General features: G+C 38.3%; 1 protein-coding gene across 1 annotated transcript in view; it reads right to left on the reverse strand.

Annotated features, from left to right (window-relative positions):
- Positions 1-12,561, reverse strand: part of LRP1B (LDL receptor related protein 1B) — a 515,105-nt gene that overhangs the window by 353,804 nt on the left and 148,740 nt on the right. The gene's annotated exons all lie outside the window — the stretch shown is intronic.

Below are 12,561 nucleotides of genomic sequence, written 5' to 3' on the forward strand. Positions count from 1 at the left end.
CAGCTGCAGAGGGGTGACTCCTCTCTTAAAATCAACAAAAAGTTGCTAATTTATTGCTCTCTTGGTTCAGATAAAATATTGACTATATGTACTGAAAATAACTGTATTTTAAAGTTTGCGAAGTTTTGGCATTGTGACAAAATCTGCCACGAAAATATATAAAGCTGTTTTCAAAATCAGAACTCTGAGTGCAGTAAAGCATAACAGTAGTGCAAAGTTTTGCAACTCCACAGTTAAGACAGATTCTCTAGATGTCCATGAGTGAAAGATGAAGTCAACCGAATTCTTTTAGCTGAGATCTGATTGTCATCTTCTAAATCTCATAGAATTTGAAGATCTGTTGCAGATTTGCACTGGGAAGCAATGCTGCTGTGTCACCTGGTCGGTGGCACAGCTCCTGCCCAGGGCAGGAAACTCTGCTGGGACTCTGGGTCACGTCACACCACTTCATGTGGGGCCAGCTGAGAAAGCCAGGAGAGAAGCTGCAGGAGTTTTATAGATTCCAAATGCTAGGAAACCATATCTTCACATGTTTGGCATGAGCTTAGTAAATTATTTATTTTAACTATTTTAATGACTTATTCAGCAAGGTGGTGAATTCCCAACCTCTTCTTCCAAAAAGGCCATATTTGACAATTTTAAGAAATATGCAGCAATAGCTGAACACACAGAAATTCCCAGCACTGCCAGAAGCGTGAGCAGTAAAAACCTGCCAGATTCAAACATGGTGAAAAGGTCAATTAAGAAAGGCTGGAATCGTAAAATAAAAAAGGCAAAGGTGTTGTGTATTTGAAATGCAAATAAAAGGAGACACGAAAAATGAAAAAAAAAACAGTGCAGATGAAAATTTCTAACTGGTAAACACAGTTTTTTTGTTAGTTTTTTTTTTTTTCTCTTGGAGGACACAGTGGACCCTGCTAGAACTGGAAGCCAGTGAGCACTTGCAATGCGTGTATCATTTAGCAGGTAATGTGCTAACTGTTGAAAGCATTAAAACCCAATGTGTATGTTCCACTGGAATAAAGGAAACAAAATTCTTAACCTCATACACATCCACTCTCAGAGTTTAACTGTATTTGCCCTATAATATGTTTTTAATACAGCAAAGCTCTCAAGAGAGTTCTGGTGACTAAATACTACCTTGTAAAGAAGATCACATTTCATTTATATTGTGCACTCCTGAAAAATTATGGGCTTCTCTTACAAAACATAAAGGTCAAATCATTAGCCTGGAAAATTTCTGCATTCAGAGGTAGAGAGAAGAGCTGTCCGAGCCTTTCTTATTCTCTGCTCCGAGGTCTGCCAGAGTATTTCACCAGATGCCTCAGAAATCTTCGGGCTGGCATTATGTTCTCTTCAACTTCATCATGCAATGCTCTCTAGAATACAATATACTTGATTCTCATTTTGTCTGCCCTGAGAAGTTTGAGGTTGAGCACAGTCTCCCTGTTCCAGAACTACAAACATGTCTTTCAGTATTGCTTCCATTGACAGATTATCTACATATAGTGATTTTAATGTCAGAGTGAATTATAGGTAGGATCACTAGTGGCTTGCACCATTTTCTCCCCTTAAAAACCATAAAATTTTGACCTACCAACAAACTTTCCACTCTTATTTTCACTGAATCACCTCAGAAACAGAAAAGAAAAAAAAAATGCAATTCTGGATGAACTAGTTCTGTCAATTCTTTAAAATATTTTATCACTATCTGAGGAGATTTAAGTGGCACGGCAGATGGATGGGGACATATATCAGCTGGGTGATCTATGATGCATGTGTGCCATGCATGGTGACAAAAAAATGATGGGACAATAAAATATTAATAGGTGTGGTCACTACAAAGCAGGATTTTTTGGTAAATGTTTTAAGGAAAATCACAGAACAAAATAATTACTCTTCATTCTTTATTTGCCAAAATCAGAAGCCAGACAAGGCATGTATGTTCCAGTCATTCAAATGATTTGTGCCAGCAGTGGGTATTCATTTTTTTTTGGTTCATTCCTTTCTAGGAAAATAAATGGCATGCATATATTTTAATAAAAAGGAACAAAACTAACTTAGTAGAGCTCTCTTCAACTCTGTGTACTATAAACTCTGCATTCTTTGCCATTTTTCCTAATGCTTAAAAAAATCTGAGTCTGTATTTCCTGCAGTCATCCACAGAATAAATAAACAGCTTATAGGAAAAAAAACAGGCTGTGATCTCTGTTCCTCCCAGGCTTCTACTTTGACACAGAGTTTTTATTTTTATTTAGATTCTTTAGCACTGATGACTCAGCTCCTGCACCATCATTTCCAGTCAGTGCCTGAGCTGGGGTTGATCCTCAGCCTGGGTTGATTCTCAAGCTGAAGCTGAAACGCTTCACCAGTAGCTTAAAAGCACAAAGAAGCCAACACTTGGATCAAGGAAACACTTTTAGAGCAAACATCTCAGAGCTGCAGAAACAATGTCAAGATCTCAGTCTTTGGCCTCTCTGTCTCAGTGTTTTAAATATGTGGGATTGTTCTGTTTCTAAAGAAGTGTGGGGAAGAAGAGAGAAGCCAACTAATCACTCAGGCTCACCAACTTGATGCTACAGAATGCAGATATTTACAGGATGACTTTATACCCTTGCTATTGTTCCATTCCCATTTTATTTTCAGAATTAATTTATCCTGTATCTTGATTACATCTCTGTGTATCCCCTTAATCTCACTGTGTAATTTGGAACATTATAATTTCCTTTAACTGGCTTCACCCAAATACTTAATGTCATTAGCAAACTTTAGCATGTCATTGCATTGTTCTCCTTAGAAACAGAGTGCAGAGAAGAAAACCACATTGTCTGAAGGCACCCTTTTAGTCACTGACTTGCCTCAGAAAACCCATCTGTCATCAATATCTTTATCCACTGAAGTCCCTCCTGGTTCTACCCTTGATGCATTCACCAATTAGTGTTTTGCATTATACTTTATCAAAGCTTCCCAAGGCTGTTGTGGTTTTTTTTTTTTACATTTACATAAATGCTACTGCCTGGAAAAGACACTTTATAATGACCAGCTCACAGACCTCTTTAATATGTGTTGTTTTTAGCTTGTTAGCAGGAGTCCCACGTAATCCACTCAGTAATTAATACAGCTACACACTCAGCAGAGATGGGCTCCTGCTTGAATGAGTAAGAAGGAAGAATGTGGAATTGCTAAAATTATGGTCCCAGTGCTCCAAGTTGGGATAACAATATTATAATGAGAAATCTGAAACAACCATGAAGTTAAGCACTAATTTGTAAAGAACACAGATGTTGAAGGCAATACAGAAAAAAAAAAAAACAAAAAAAAGAGAGCAAGACATAAATTGATGTACAAACTACTAGTGAGTATCATGTTGGATTCATATCTAGGAGCTTCCTAATATCAGAATGTCGGGACAACCAGAGGGAGCTGCAGGGGTGGGACTGGACATCCCACAGATCCATGAGCCTGCCTCAGCTGGTCCTAAACTGCATCCCCTGAGCACGCTGAGATCACACATCCGTGTGCAAGTAACTCCATCCTCACCCTGGGAGCAGAGTGACCCTTGAAAGGTCCACAGGGAGCTCCCTGCCCTTCACACTTTCCTTCACACCCTTGAAGAGCAACTCAGTACGGAAACCATGTGCACAGGACATTGCTACTCCTCCCTGGCTTAGGCTGAGCTGTCTGATTCTCCAGGTTTGCTTTTGTGTTTGAATGCAATTTACTGCACAACATAAAGCAGTGTGTCACCATTTAAAATCACTGATCACATGTCCTAGCACATTTAAAATTTGCCATCATCTCATTTAAAAGAAAGCTTGACCAGCATGAAGCATTTTATTATAATAGACACTTTTTTTTTTCATTTTTTATATGTTCTAATCAGCTAGCAAACACTGTGTTTCATCTACTGGAATCTTTAACAGCTCAGATTTAAAATGCCAAGCTTGTATGTATAATGGAAATGCTTACACACATTTAATTGTTGCCCTGTTAGCTGAGGCGATATGATAAAAGCAACTTCATATATCCCGTGATTTTGACCTGATTGTTTGTGTCAGCGAGTCTTGTAAGAGCAAGGGGGAGCACAGCGTGCTCTCCTGGTCTCTAAATGGCAACATGAATTGTGGTCATTAGAGCATTCATGACCTGTGTACAAAACAAGGCATCAGTGTTAGTGCAGGTTGAAGGATCCTGCAGGACACAGATAATTGCTCCTCCTGCTACGGATCAAACTCTGCCCCTGCTGCATCGTGGTTTCAAAGCTGAGGGACCTCTTCGCTCTGGGGTTTAGGATTGATACGTGGTAGACCCTATTTTCTTTCCAGAAATGTAACTCATTGCTAATTCAAGGATAAAAGCAGCATGATAATAACATATGACATTAAAAAAAAAGAAAAAGAAAGCCAAAGCAAGCAGAATTACAGTAGTTAAGATAAGGCCTAGATCTGACCACTCTTAAAAGGAAACATCTCAAATTATGTATCTTTCTTCTGAACAATATGTCTTATTTATTCATGAATACAAATCTGCATGTGAAACCTATAAGCCTGTACATACATTTAAATGAAGCAACTGTGACTATATAATGTTAATTTTATTTTCTTCACCAAATCCCCTGAGCAAACTGAAAACAAAGGAATTATAAAAATGTCTGGGTCAGCCAAAAATGTGTATTCTCAGGTATTGATTTATTTATTTTTGGCAGAACCACCTTTTTTCCAGCTGTTTTCTAGTTCAGAATTAATAAGGTGTTAGGCCAATGGTGGATCTGGTTTAGCTGCTGACAGTGATCCTGTCTGAAGTCCATGGAAGACCAAGAACAGGGCATGTGAGTGACACCTCCCCTTAGCAGCCACTCACACTCTAAATACATTCATGTCAGTGATTTTTCCATATTTGCTGTATATCCCATAACCCTCAGAGAATTCTCCTCCCATTCTTCATACCCAGTTTGTCCTTGCCCATTAAAACTCCCACATTTACAACATTCTCTGGTGAGGAATTTTATAGGCTCCTTATCCAATGTGTTGAAGAAATACTTGTACTGATTGGTCTGAAAACTGTCACCCATCAGTTTTGACTTATGCCCTGTGAATTTTGTCACAGAAAAGACAAGCAGCAGCATTCCCTATCCCTGTCACTCATGCTTTTACAGATCCCTCAAATATTTCAACATGGACAATCATTTTTGAGGATGAGGAGTCTTAGCTTGCTCCATTATTCCTAAAACCACATAACTCCATGATCCTTGTTCAATAGAACTTGTTGCCCTACACTCAATTCCCCCCAGTTTTACAAAGTATTTTATTTGCATTGTGGCCATTTTTAATAAAGTTACTCAATAACACTTCAGGACAAATTTAGACATTTATTATCAAAACAGATTGGGAAGACTAATATTTCGTTCCCCAACTACTTTGATTGATATCCATTTCGTGGGAGATGAAAGCAGAGATCCCACTTGCCTGACTTGGAATTACACCTCACCAGGACAAGTCTCGGCTAGGATTTTCTACTTTAACAAGTCAAATATATATCTTACCTAAAAGATAAAAAGATAATTTCTCTAGGACTCAGTACTCATCCTCCAGAGATACAAACCTAGGCTCCAGGTTCTCACTAAAGGCAATCTCATATTTAAGTATTTTCAGGATAAATCAGTGCCAATGGAGGTTGGATGCTGTTTACTCAAAACTACCTCCTAGAATGATTGTTTAGTAAACTGTGTGAAGAAATTCAGGGAGAAGTTCATGTTGACCCAAGCACAGACAGAGTCTGAAAGAGTGTCTTATGCTTCCTGATGAAATGATTTAAACACTTTAGTTAAAGAAGGGAATCTTGCCCCAAAAGTCTGTACATCTCAGGATAATATGTTCTGAAAATGTGATTAAAATTCACCATCCCTTTCCTATTACTCAGTAAACACTGAAATTTTAATTAAAAACCACCAAAACCATTCATTGAGTCCTAGTCTGTTACCAATCTTTGTTTACCAGGAAAAAATGTATTTTTTTTTTTTTTTTTAATTCAGATCTACACAGCAGATGGATCCCTACAATGTTTTAGAGCTTTACGAACCTCAGGCACACAGAGCATTTCTCTCTGTGCACAGGAACACGATGTTTTCACACAAAGCACTTTGCAGGGCAGCAGCCAAGTGCAGATGCAAACAAACGCTGCCACAATCTCTGAACAACACACCTCATCTGATGCTCAGAAAAGGAATGGCTTGCCAAAGTTGAGTTTGGAGTAATGTGTGACAAAGAAAGGAGTGATCAGGATGTGCAATCGTTACTTAGCAATGAGTCAATTGACCTAAGAAAATGAAGAAGTATTATCATGAGAAGAGATGTGATAAAACTGGTTTGCATGGACACAAACATCTCCCATTGCTTGGACCTGGTTTTCTATTTTTCTCTTTTCCCCTAATGAGGTTAACAGCACAGGGCAAGTGCATCTTTATGGGGCAGAAGACAGGTGTAGCAGTTTTAAGCTGTTTCTGGCTTTTCTATTTCTGTTCATTTCCCTGTATCTATTTCATGTGGGTACAAATGGATGCTGGGTGCCTCAGAGTTCAGCAGGTGTTCCATGTTTGTCAGAGAAAGGTATTCCCACCACCCTGTAGTCAATGAACAGCTTTCTTGCATTGTGCTTAGAAGATGCTTTAGGGCAAACATCCAAACTGTATAAACGACTTAATTTTCTTCCTCCCTGTTCTGCAGGGAGTATTCTTGCACCAAGTTTGTAGCCATGAAGAAAAAACAACATTTGATAACATTTTAAATTATTGCTTTTCCTAAAACCTTTTAAAATTTAAATTTGAATGCAAATTTATTTTTTAAATATTTTTTTTAAATAGTTCTAGCAGCTTGTTTTACTGCAAGTAGTCTCCAGAGATCGAAATTGAGATCCCCACAACTCATTGTTAGAGAGTCCCTGCCCTGCAATGTTTCAAATGTCAATGCACAAAACAAGGAAGAATTAAGAATATAAATTACGTCTATCTTGTCACTGGGGGGAGATGGCACTGCAAGTTTAAGAGTTTTACAGTCAACAATAATGTTAAAAATCAATTTGGATAAGAAAAGAAGGGAAACTGTCACAGTTAAGGTCCCTCGCTGTAAATGGGGTCCTCACCCGTGATTTAAGGGATTTGCCTTTAGATGATGCAAGTTCACAGGAATCTTTCAAAAAGGGACTATTAAATGTGCCAGTGTCTGGTTACCCAGATATAATCACACATCTCTTCCTACAGGTAGATGTACAACCATAAAATATCACATGGACATTATTCCAGTGTGTTATTATCAAGACAGAAGTAAGACTGCATGAATCAACTTAGTTTAGGAAGCTGCAGAGTAAAGGAAGACAAACAGAAATACAAAATGTCTCAGGTTGCCCCTAAGCAGAATTTGGGAACACGCAGGTGTTTGCACAGACCCTCAAAAGCAGGATGCTCCAAGCACCACTGCTGTCGTTATGGCAGAGGTCACCAGATGGCACTGTTAAACATTCCAAGATTCAACTGATAAAGACTTACTTTATTTTTTCAGGTGAGCAATGTTTTAGTCTTAAAGAAAATGCTATCGTGTTGCTTTTGGGACACTCGAGGCAAATCTCTAATAATAAATTAAGAAGTTTTCTGTTCATCTTGATTTGTCTAACTAGAATCAATAGCAGAGAAAGAGTGATCTCCTGAGACCTCTGGTTTAACTTCTCCGATGAGAGGCAACTGCTCATGGGGAATGCTCCTGTCTTCTTTGTTTCCAAGACCAACATATGTAGTGTAAAATATAGTAATTACAAGGAGAGCATAAAGCTCTGGATATGCACCACTCTCTTTTTTTTTTTTTTTTTTTTTTGATTTGGAAACAATTCACAGAGTTTTGCTATTTGGTACCAAGTGTCAAGAATGGGAAAATATCATCTACTGTGGGAAGGGGAGATTGGGAGAGTTCTCCTATTCCTTAACAAAGACTTCCTTCTGTTTTTTTCCCAAACTTACAAATCCAAATAATTTTTCTGCAGTGTTCATGGAATCTTTTGTAATAACAGAAGAACACACTTTAACAGAAACTTTTTGGCAATGCTTTATATTAATTGATACTTTATCCAACAGGGAAAACCACACTGATAATCTCTGAATATTTCTCGGTCCTCTTGGGAAACTCACAATCTACCCCACAATGAAGATCAGTGGAATTCCATCAACTTGTTAACCTGAAATTTTTATTTTCCAGCAAAGGAAGATATATTGATCAGTGCTTCTGCACAGGATACATCGATCTTACTTGTCTACTTAGATCTAATAGCAGTGGGGAGGAGTGGGAATGTGTACAAACTTGCACATGAAATGATAAACAGCACCATCGTGTCTGACACAAATTTTATCACCTGGCTGGATGCTGAGGAGATTTATGGAGACAAGTTGTCTAACTGGCTGAAATGACACATAAAATCTCACTAGCTGGTCACTTAGGCAGGGAAAGCTCAGAGGAATTTCAGCCCATGCTTTTATATTTCGTGAACTCTCTTGTCACTTAACACGTTCATATAAATAATATTGCATTTTTAAAATTTCAACCTCAGGAGTATAAAACTGTCATCCTGTATAAATTGCTGTAATAATATATGACAGCATAGTTTGGGCGAGTCAGCAAAACTGGGGTTAGAATTAACCCAGTGATTAATTTCATTGGCACCAATTGAATAGAAGTCAGCAAATACACTACTTTTGCAGTGCTGTAATAATACAGAGGACCTATAGCTACATGCTTTAGGTGCTTTGAAATTTCAGTTTATTTCCTGGTGAAGCAGCAGACTTCATGAAAAATCACTAAAACTCTTTGGTTTTCCTCTTTATCCATAAAATTGAAATAAAAATATTGTCTGACACCCCTTCAGCTGTAGCTTGAAACTGTGGTCTGGCTGTCATCCCATGCCACCCAGTGATGGCACCAGAGAGAATGATCCATTCAGCATTTGGGTATTTTAGGGTATCTCTACTTTCTGTTGCTTTGTTGAGAAGAAGAACTGAGAGTCTCAAAACCATTCTAACATAAAGAAGAAACCCTTTTTGAGATCTCAAAAAGCACCATCAGAACATTAACATGACCTTGTGCACTGTCAACGTCTCTAGACTGCACAATTAGTAAATAAATAATATTAGCTTAATACCTTCTGCATGGTGAACCTGCTGTCCCTTTTCATATTAAATGCAGATGTGCTCTAGGAAAAAAAGTGTATTTCCCTCATCGTAAATTTATATTTGCTTCAACAGTTAGTCCACGACTTTTGGAACTCTGTCAAGAATCTAAAGAAAAGTGGCAAATACAATCAACTCAATATTACAGTAATAAATACAGATCATGTAATGAATCTCCAACTATCATAATCTCACTGAAATACACTGACTTACACTAATTTCCAAGAATTTTAATTTAAATTCTGATAAAATTTAGGAGTAACTGAGATCGATACAGATTTCATTTTTATCCCATGGAGTCTTCTTGTGCATAATTTCTTTTAATCAATGCATAGCTAAGCTATAAAGCCGTGGGAAAGAAAACAGAATGATATTTTAATATATTAATTCAAAGGAGATGTCTGTATTATTTGTTTGTTTGCATTCCTAATAAGTTAAATGACATTAAAATACCTAAAATGCAGAAATTTTTGATGGGGGAATACAGAAGTGTAACATCTCTTAAAGTTGGGGAAATGAACTAAATTTAGTTTATACATCTGTAAATGTCATTTATGGGAAAAAAAATACACAAAAAGCCTCACATACAAAACAAAAAATAACAACAACAAACCGAAAAATAACCCCTAATCAAAAACCCAATAAGTTAAAATGGAACATTTTTATGTAGGATTTTTTTTTTTTGCTTACTGTCCTGTGTAGTATTTATTCATTACACACCAACAGGAATGAAGATAGAATTTAAATGAAGATTATGGTAGGTGTCTCAGCCTTTGATCCACAACCAAAGTGCATAAACTCAGTCTGATTTTTAATATGAAATCTATGTTAAATACATATTTGCTGCCTTCCTTACATTAATTTACTGCTATTGCTGGCTCTTGTCAGCTTCCACTGTCAGAAATTGATTATCATGGCCAGAAAACTTGCCTAAGTGGGGCTGGGCAGTGCTGTGGAAAAAACCTAAAACCTCCTCTTAAAACCAGTTCCATGTACAAGATTTACTTCTGAACATGCATGAATTCCTGGCTAAAGCATGTCACTTCTGAGCAGGACATGAAACACATCAAATGGATGGTCAGGAGACAGACTGGCATTTGCTTGTGATCTAAGTAGGTAAATCTGCTTTGCAACCAAGTGGAAAACACAAACCACAATGTTTTACAAGGTGTTTTGCCTTGTGAAGAAGCATGGTTTGGCAGGATGGCCAAGAAACTCCAGATCAGAATGTCTGGACAGTTGGTACCCAGTAGGCACTGCCTGGAAGTGTGAAAGCAACCCCTGGATCATGTCCAGCTCAAGACTAGAGGTCATGGACCTGAAAAACCTCCTCTTTTTATAAAACAAACCCAGCACAGATACTCTGGTAACAGAATAGTTCTCTGTTCAAGAACACGGGCATGTTCCAAGGAGTCCTCTTGATAGTGCACTTCAATCCTGTGCCCTTGCTCCCAGGAGTTTCCCTTAGCACGAGCAGCAGATTGCAAAATTTTACACATAGAAGGAAAACTGCAGCAGGTGTGATTTCCCTTCTAGAGTTCTGGCTTTGTAGTAAAAACTGTCAGAACTTGTAACAGAAAAGACCCTGCAGCTCGGCCTTAAAGGAAGTATATCTGCTATGAGGAGTAAGTGTTGGGGTGGTCCCAAGGAAAATGGCACGTCATTAAAACAGATTGCAATTTTGTGCAGCGTGGAATATTAGAGCAGCACATTCTCCATTTGTTCTCTCCTTTTTGCTGGAGGGGTCACCCCCAAGGTCACCCCTCCTGCTCAGGACAGACGGCAGCTTCCTGCTGGTTCCACTGCTCCACAGCCAACAGCACAACTGTGTTGGTCATTCAGGGGCAAAGAGTGCGAAATATGGAATTGTGGAGTTCTTTTTATGGAAGCAAACAGTGAGGAAGATTGACAAAATCAACACGGAGATTCTCAGTTGTTTAACTGCTTTTCTTATGGCGTGTCAGTGTCGCTGGGAGACTGAAATGCTTTTATGGGTTGTCATGTCACCTTAAATTTTGGTGACTCAAGCATCCCAAATGACTTCCCTGAAGTACATAAAAAAACCCAGCAGGAAGGGTTGAAGTAGCTACTGAGTATCTCTGGATATTCAGCACAATTTAGGCTCCATGAAATATAGATTTTTCAGTACAGCTTATCCACGGCAATAATGCGCTGATGTTTACAACAATACATTTGATAATTTGTGAGCATTGCCTTAAAAAAAAAGAATAAAAAAGTCAGGAAATACAGCAGCAGAGTGGATGGTGGCTGTTTTTGATGACTTGGCTGCTCTCCACTACCTTTACTATGCACCTCAATGGGGTGCAAGATCAAGAAGGTCTGTTTCCACCTCTGGGCTGGGGTAGTTGGACTCTAGAAGGGTGCAGTTTCCTTAGGTAAGCATGTGAATTGCTATCACAAGCTACAAATCCCTATTTTGTGGGATATTATTATTATTCTTCCCCAAATCAATACCAAGGAGCAGGTGGAAAATGAAGAAGAAGGGACAAAAGCACAGACAGTGCAGTAATGAATAACAATTTTGTTTAAAAACTGTGTAAAAATGGCCTACTTTCATTTTTATTTATCCCTAATATGCACAGTTGGGCTTCTCTCATATTTATGCACTTTTGCTGATATCAACTTCTTTCCATTGAAACTATACATACCTTTGTTGCACTGCTTCTAATGTGTAATTTATTTTGGCTAGAATAATCCTGAGCATTAGACTAAGTCAGAAAACAAATGAAACCAACATAATGAAAGTAATTTCTTTTCTATTTGATTTCCAAGCATAAGATTTAAATGTGTTTTGGGAAAAAAGCATGAGGACAGAAGAGACTGTTCAGAAATCATTGAAGGGAAGGTGCAGCAACCTGAGAGTCCTCTGTGCTGAGCCCTCCTCCCTCCTATGTGTGCCAAGGCCTGCCAGGAGGAGAACAGCAGCTCCCATGTCACACAGATCCTATGGCTGGGCACAGGAGCGATCTATCAGCCTCCCAAACATCAAAAGGTATGAGCAGGACATTAGGATTTCACAACTGTTTCTTAAAACCACTTCATACTACAGCTCCTTGGTGTGGGAGGTTATGCTTTTATTCCTCGATTTTGCTTCAAAGTGCCAAGCAGTTGTATTAACACATAAGAAAAATATTCAGGTCAGTGCTGAACAGTAATAATCTTCCATGCAAAAGGATCATAAAGTAATTCCGAGCTATCCAAGAGCCATCCTCAAACTGAAATGCATCCATCCAGGATGGAAGGCAGGGAATTTGTTACAGCAGCCTTGGTGCTTCTAATAGTGGTAACTCAGTATAAAGTAAAATAGGGCAGCTAAAGAAGTTCAGCCTGTGTAG

The sequence above is a fragment of the Aphelocoma coerulescens genome, chromosome 7, assembly GCF_041296385.1.
Source record: "Aphelocoma coerulescens isolate FSJ_1873_10779 chromosome 7, UR_Acoe_1.0, whole genome shotgun sequence".
Taxonomy (NCBI): Eukaryota; Metazoa; Chordata; class Aves; order Passeriformes; family Corvidae; genus Aphelocoma; species Aphelocoma coerulescens.